We start from the raw sequence: 7261 nt of genomic DNA, 5'->3' as shown, positions 1-7261 counted from the left end.
CCTAAAAGGATTTAGTACACAGGAGAGATGTTATAGAGGATTCGATGCACTTTTAGTCCTAATTTGCTTCAAAGTGATAAATGTCTTTTCTGAAACAATTCCGATGTCATATGTTTGGGCTTCAATTTTTCTTTATGACTCGGATTTGTGTATTGGCTTCAGAGTTCTTAAACCTCGGAATTGTCACACAACTTTCAAGTGCCTTATGTCATGTAAACTTTAAAAATTCTCAGTGTAGATGCTTTTCATCACAAAGATATTTTGACCATCATCAAGTATTTTTTTAATCATACTTAACCTCAATAGATTCTTAGTTCAGATCACATGACTCAGTACCACAAGTTCTGTTATATGCCACAAAGATGAGCTTCATTATCACAGTCCTTCACAGAGTCTCGTCCTTTTATTCATAGATTGGCTTCACATAAATTTGTTTCTTATTGCATAGATGTATAGGTGAAATTTGTCACTTACATATATATGTCACATATATCTTGTTCCTTCACACTATTTCTATATGTGTTATGTCTAAAAAGTATACTTCGCACTGTTGCAATCCTTGGAGATATGCCAAACATTGTCTCATGCTCGAGATATTCCACATAGATATTGTTTTATATCTCAGTCATGTAGTCACCTTGAAATTTGTGGCCACACGTTTGTGAAAAAAATATTTCTCCTTGATAATACAAGTGTTTTTCTTTGAGGAGACTCAGCCCTTAATTGTGCCACATAAAATTTTGTAAACCACAGTGCCATAGAAGGTTTGGATGTCACTTTCTAGGGATAGTTTCAGACTTCTTTAATGAATATACTTCTCCTCATATATATATATATATATATATATATATATATATATATATATATATATATATATATATATATATATAGATATAGATATATATATAATCTTCATTATTTTTACATATAATAGACTTCTAAAGGTTTCATATCACTTATAGAGAATATTCGTTTTCTTGGTCCCATAGGTTTAGCGTGAACTTGTCCACATAGATAGTTAGCCAAAAAAAAATTATATATGCCTACCATGTCATATAGATATAGGTTCCATAAGAAGCATGCTTCATTGTAGGAAGAGGTACCACTAGAACTCCCATTAGCTTTGAGAGATAAGCTACAAGAACTCGCATCACTATAGATAAATGTGTCACAGAAACTTGCATCATAGAAAAACTCACATCATTGTAGATATAAACTCGCATCACAGTCAATAGGAACCTTGGATAATTTGTATTCCATGGGAAACTATTACAGAGCTCTAACTTTCCTTTCTATTTTGAGAGATAACATATAAATCACATATATTCTTCCTTCTAAATCTCTCCCTTCATCTTTCCTTGTGTCTTTATAGATTGCAAAGATGAATAAATTGAATTAGTTTAGCCCTCAGAGATTTGATCTTCCTTAAGAGTGTTCCTTGACCTCAACACTTTTATGATCTTGGATTCTCTACATATTATCCTTTTTCTCTTATTTCTTCTAGATTTAGCCCTACTTAGGGTTTCCCTAACAGTGCTCATGTCTTCACCATAGCTCTAATACCATGCTAAGAAACCATATATAGGGTAGACAAGGCTTGATTCCTCTTACTTGATAATTACTTGTGAATATTTAGATATATTATTTAATATTGGTTATTTCTTCATCATCAAGAACTTATACAAAATGTTTAATATTCCAATAAAATAAAGAGATAAGAGACACAAAAATTAGGCTCCAAGCTAGGGAAAAACCCCACAAGGGAGAAAACCCAACAACAATCCTTCTCTTATAGAATTAGATCAAAATGAGATATCCAAGACGAAGACCATAACTACCAAAAAAAAAATCTAAGTCCATACCTCCTCCAAGACACCTACAAAGTCAACATAGGTCAAATTGGTTACCTTCCTGAAATTTCGGGCTTGCAATAAGCTCTGAAATTCGGCCCTACAACTAGCACTAAAATTCATCCTTGTTTTAATTAAATTCCTCCAAATGTGTGAGTTCTTTCTCTTCTTAATCTTGTTCAATTACTCCTTCATTGGGTGCAGAAGATGTACATTTTTGGTGGACTTTGACTCAATAAAAATTCAAAATTTTTTTCCTTACAAACGTCCAAATGGGACATGACTCAAGTACATTTTCTTTCTCAAAATAATTTTTTTTACTCTATAAGCATGAAGAACATGCTTTGACCAAAAATTAAAAATATAATAATGAATAAATTAATTAATGATAGATTTATATTACATTATGAATATTGGCACTAGTTACATCTTCAACACTTATCAAAGGTTAGGAGTTTCTTCAACTGTTCTAAAAATAACTCTTGATACCAATGAACTTGACAAGTCCATCAGATTACAAGACTATCCCCACTAATTGATGTCCATATCAAATCAAGGGTAAGGTATCGACTGAGGAGTCACCAGGGAAAATTTTAGGTGCTAATATTCGCCCATTGGCTAATTTTCTATACTTTTGCCAAAAAAAAGATTCGCTAATTTCCATTTTTTTGTAAAATTGATTCGCCCATATTTTATAGAATGAAATTATTTTACCCTAAAAATCGCCAAAAAATTATACATAGACTGTATAAAAATATTATAAATTTGAATATTTTTACAAAAATATCTCCAATCATTTTATAGATTTCATATTATGGACTAGTGGGATTCGCCAAGGTTTCTAAACTTTAAGATAAATTTCCATCCTTAAAATTTCCCCTGGGAGTGACCATTGGAACCCATCCCCTATGGGATGGGAACTTATGAAATGAAGTATTAACTAAGAATTGTATTGGATGCTATAGATGTTGGAAACTAGATCACTACTGAGAAGAGGGGGGGGGGGGGGGGGGGTTGGGGTGAATCAGTTGTGAGAGCACTTATAAATTTTTCTCCAAATTATTAATATTTAACCATGCATAAAGTGAAAAAAAACCATATATTAGAGCATCAAATATAGATATGACACCATAAAATAAATCAACACAATGAACACAAGTATGTTTGGTGGAAAAACCTCTCTAGGGAAAAAAACCATCTGTTACTGTTGCGCTACTCAAATTCTATTATGTCGAAAAATTCTTTGCATAGAGATATACATGGATACTATTAAATGGAGATTGTTTCTCATGTATATCTACGGACTATCATTCGTTGAATTCCACCACAATCAACGATCCTTGCTCGAATACTCCTGAACTAACAAATGACTCTACAGACTCTAATCAGTTGGAAGCCACCAGAACCAACAAGCCTCACCCAGTTTCTACCAAACTATCCAACCACCATTGGATTGAGAAAACTACTCACTTATATCGATTTTGTCGGAATCACCCAACTCCACTTCTCTATGTGGTTCTCATTTCAAAATATTTTAGACTAGAACCAAGAACTACTCAACATGAGCATTGCAAAAACATATAATCAAAGCACAAAATTGAAACCCAAATCTGCACAACAAACTGCAACACAATCTCTCCACACAAACAAAAAATTAAACTCCAAATACTTCTGCAATCAAACTCTAATAATCTCCTCACTAGTTGCACAAAATATTACCTAAAACATACTTTAGCTAATTGTTGCAACGGCTGCAAATTGTTCAGAAATTATGCATAATACAACTCACACATTCTGCACACTATCCTCCAAAATCACACTCACTCAACACATCACTCATCCAACCATACTATCATTGAGTTATCTCCAATATATAGATGAACTAAGATGCTCAACTCAATAATTACAAAGAACTACTGAGCCCCATAAACTTTTTTCATATGCTTGATTTGGTATGGATCTAGCTCATTGACTCGATCAAGCCACTAAATCCACTTGCCTTTTGATATTTTCAACTTTGATTAATTTCTGGAGGTCCCACAAACTTTTTCGGCCATAAATCAAAAATTTCTTATCATAAGCTTCACCATAATACAAAAATTAGCTATACAGTGTGAGAAATCCAAAGAAAAACTGGTGAACATGCTCGGTCACACACACAACATTGAACAAATTCAACTGGAACATCACAGTCACTCCCATAGGCATGTCTTCCAGCGACTGGAGCTTTTTAGTTGCTCCCATGGGCTTAGCTCCATGTGATTGGGGAAAAAAACACTAAAACATCAATCCAAGACTCTTCCAACTGATGGATCATCTTCTTCAGTTCATGAACATCCCTCCAATCCTTTGTGACAAGTTTGCAAATGATGACATAGGCCAAGAAAAATTTGCTGACATGTAAGACCTAGTCTGCCAACCTCATCACCAAGATCATCACCTCCATCTCCTCAAGAAACAACCACAATCTGTCCAAACACCTCTAGCAACTTTGAGAAACATCTCTAACTCTTGTAGCAGCATCTCCAACTCCTGTAGCAACAACATCGTGTCATCGAACTGCCTCCAACATGTTGAAAATGCAACAAGATGATGGAGCTTAGTGAAAAGAAGTCGCCTTCACTGAGTGGGCCGGCAGGCTATTTTTGGCGCAAAGTCTATTTTTAGACATATGGATCATGGTCTATGAGTTGCAGGATGCTGTTTATGGATGATTGGTCATGTTGGGAAAAAATAGATGGACTTCTGTTTTTGGTTCACAACGGAGTGATCAGAGTCTATTTTTAGACTGCTAGGCTAAAAATAGAAACAATCAAATATTATTAGCCCTTAGTAATATTTGGACTATAAACATTATATTATTCTCTTGGAGCACTTCAGTTCGAGCTACGGATGTGGCACATGCAGCTGACAAAAGGAATCACGTGGTTTCTTATGTGTTAGTTGAGCTATTGCATGGAGGACTTTAGTTAGAACTCATGCATGTGAGTTCTGTGGAGTTGGATGTGGAGTTGATGGAGTTGTGTTCAGTTTGACTTAGTTGAACTAGTTGTATTTAGTCTAACTAAAGAATACACTAGTGATGAGTTGTGTGAATTGATTGTTAATTAATTCACTAATTATTAACTCATAAAGAAACTAAAGAATACATCAGTTAACTCAGTGCATGGACAGTTCAACAGAGACAGGTGTTAGAGGTAAGTGAAAGGGTGAGTTGTGACTATCAGTTGTGCATGAGATTTGCACATGCATGGATTGAGTTATGCCAATGAGGACTGCGCAGTGTGGGCCAATATCAAGGCAATTGTAGCTTGTGCTCACGTGATTTTCACTTTGCATTGTGCAGTGGAGGCAGGCAAAGCAGCGGAGGAGATTTGAACCTGTGACTTGTTCGGATCTGAGCTAGTTTTGTGTGTAACAGGTGGAGATAGTACTGAGTACTTGCAAGAAGTATTGTACTATGTATTGTTACATGTTCTCAATCATTATAATATATAGATAGTGTGGGGTTTTCAGCTGTAAGCTTTCCCCAGGTTACATACTGTGTTAATGTGTGCATGCGATTGATGTTTCATTGTTTTTAATGCTGCTAAATTGATGATCAACGTAGAGGAGGTTATGTATTATGCATGTATTCCGCAATAGTGTATAATTGGGATAATCTCTGTGAATAAGTGTCATATTATTCAAAATTTCTACACAACACTGATGGAGGTACCTCCAACACAAGCACCCACAACCCAACACATGTAGCAGCATATACAATGTCTCCAAGACATGTAGATACATATGTAGCACCTAGAGCAGCACTCCAACCACATGCAGCGTAGCATCTCCAACCAACAACAACATGTCAACCTCAATCCAATCATCACATGTGAAACCCATCTCTATTCAGCAACCACAACATCATCTCCACTAGGTCTAGTCATAAGTATGTTGACATCAATGCCAACTAACAAGATCGTCAAGCCAAACATCTATCACATATGCACATGACAAGAAGCACCATGAACCTATTGACATCAATGCCAACACTAAAATGCCAACAATAGAGGTTTTTCAAAGCCCACGATGTTAGTTATCAAGATATCCAGTGTTGGGTTATCCATTGAGGGTCTACCAACATAAACCTTCAATAGAAATGGAAACTAACAAGTACATCTATTATCAAGAGTTGGGTTACCATCATGTGATGGGGATGTAGTGATTTTTGGCTTATCAACTTTCAGGATTTAGGATATTCAAAACACAAATATCATACTTTTCCCTTGACATGGCTAAAACTCAGTAAGGGGCCTAATGTGGTAAGTGATAACGAGGAGAATTGACATGGACTGATGAAGCTACCATGTGCTAACCACAAGACAGTTGAGCCAACATGTTGTTGTGTCATGATGATGTGGCATCAAGTGGGTCCTTGTTGATGTGGCACTGACATGGCATGTTGATGTGGTGTTGGTGTGGCATGTTGATGTGGCAAGATGATGTTGAGTGGAATATTAATATTGCACTAAAGTGGTAGCTAGGTGGAACTTAGGACCATTGGTGATGTGGATATCGAGATGTTACTATTGGATGTCGACAATTTTGGAACTCATTTGATTTTCCTAGGGGTCTATTGGCTTAGCTATTAGCCTATTATGTGTTGATTTATTGGCCTATCAACGTGTTGAATATTGGATATCATTTGTTTTCATAATTGCAGTATCGAGGTGGTTAATAAATAATAAGTATTGTTTTGATTTGGAAAGATAGCCATATATCAGCGAGAAATGTGCCTCATTTAATATAAAAGAAAACTTTAGTCATGTGAAGCATGCACTAGCCTTATTGATTTAATACATCTTAAAAAGGTAACGGAGAACAATGAATACAATCCAAGATGTGGGATGTGGATATGGGATGTTGTAGAAGAAATCCTCCCACAACTACATGTGAAAGAAAGTAAGAGTAGAAATGACTAACTATAGAGTCATATAGGAAGGATTGATGTGGTAGGTAAATTATTATGGGAATATAAGTGATGAAAATACATCCTACAACCTGCATTGATGTGAAAATGGTTTTATTGGTGTGGGGGAAAGAGTCGTGTGAGAGGAAGGGTAAAGAAAAGGCTTCTTGCTACCTGCATTGAAGTAAAATGGTTTAAGTATAGGAAAAAATGTGATTTGTATGATGTGGAAGTGCGAGTGCAATTTGCATAATGTGAGTGCAAGATGACTTGAAGAAAATGAGGTTTCCCAACCCACATACACAAAAATGACTAAGTAGATGGAATTTGTGGGTTGTGAGTAATGTCAGAAGAAAAGAATAGAAAAGCGGTTAACAACCCACAAATGTGAAATTGGATAAGTATCATAAAAACGAGAGAGTTAGAAATAGTATAGGGTATGAGAAATCATATAAAA

This window comes from Pinus tabuliformis, chromosome 6, assembly GCF_031772625.1.
Source record: "Pinus tabuliformis cultivar Carrire ecotype Pingquan chromosome 6, CPIR1, whole genome shotgun sequence".
NCBI lineage: Eukaryota > Viridiplantae > Streptophyta > Pinopsida > Pinales > Pinaceae > Pinus > Pinus tabuliformis.
The sequence above is the reverse complement of the archived record's forward strand: the minus strand, read 5'-3'. Positions refer to the sequence as shown.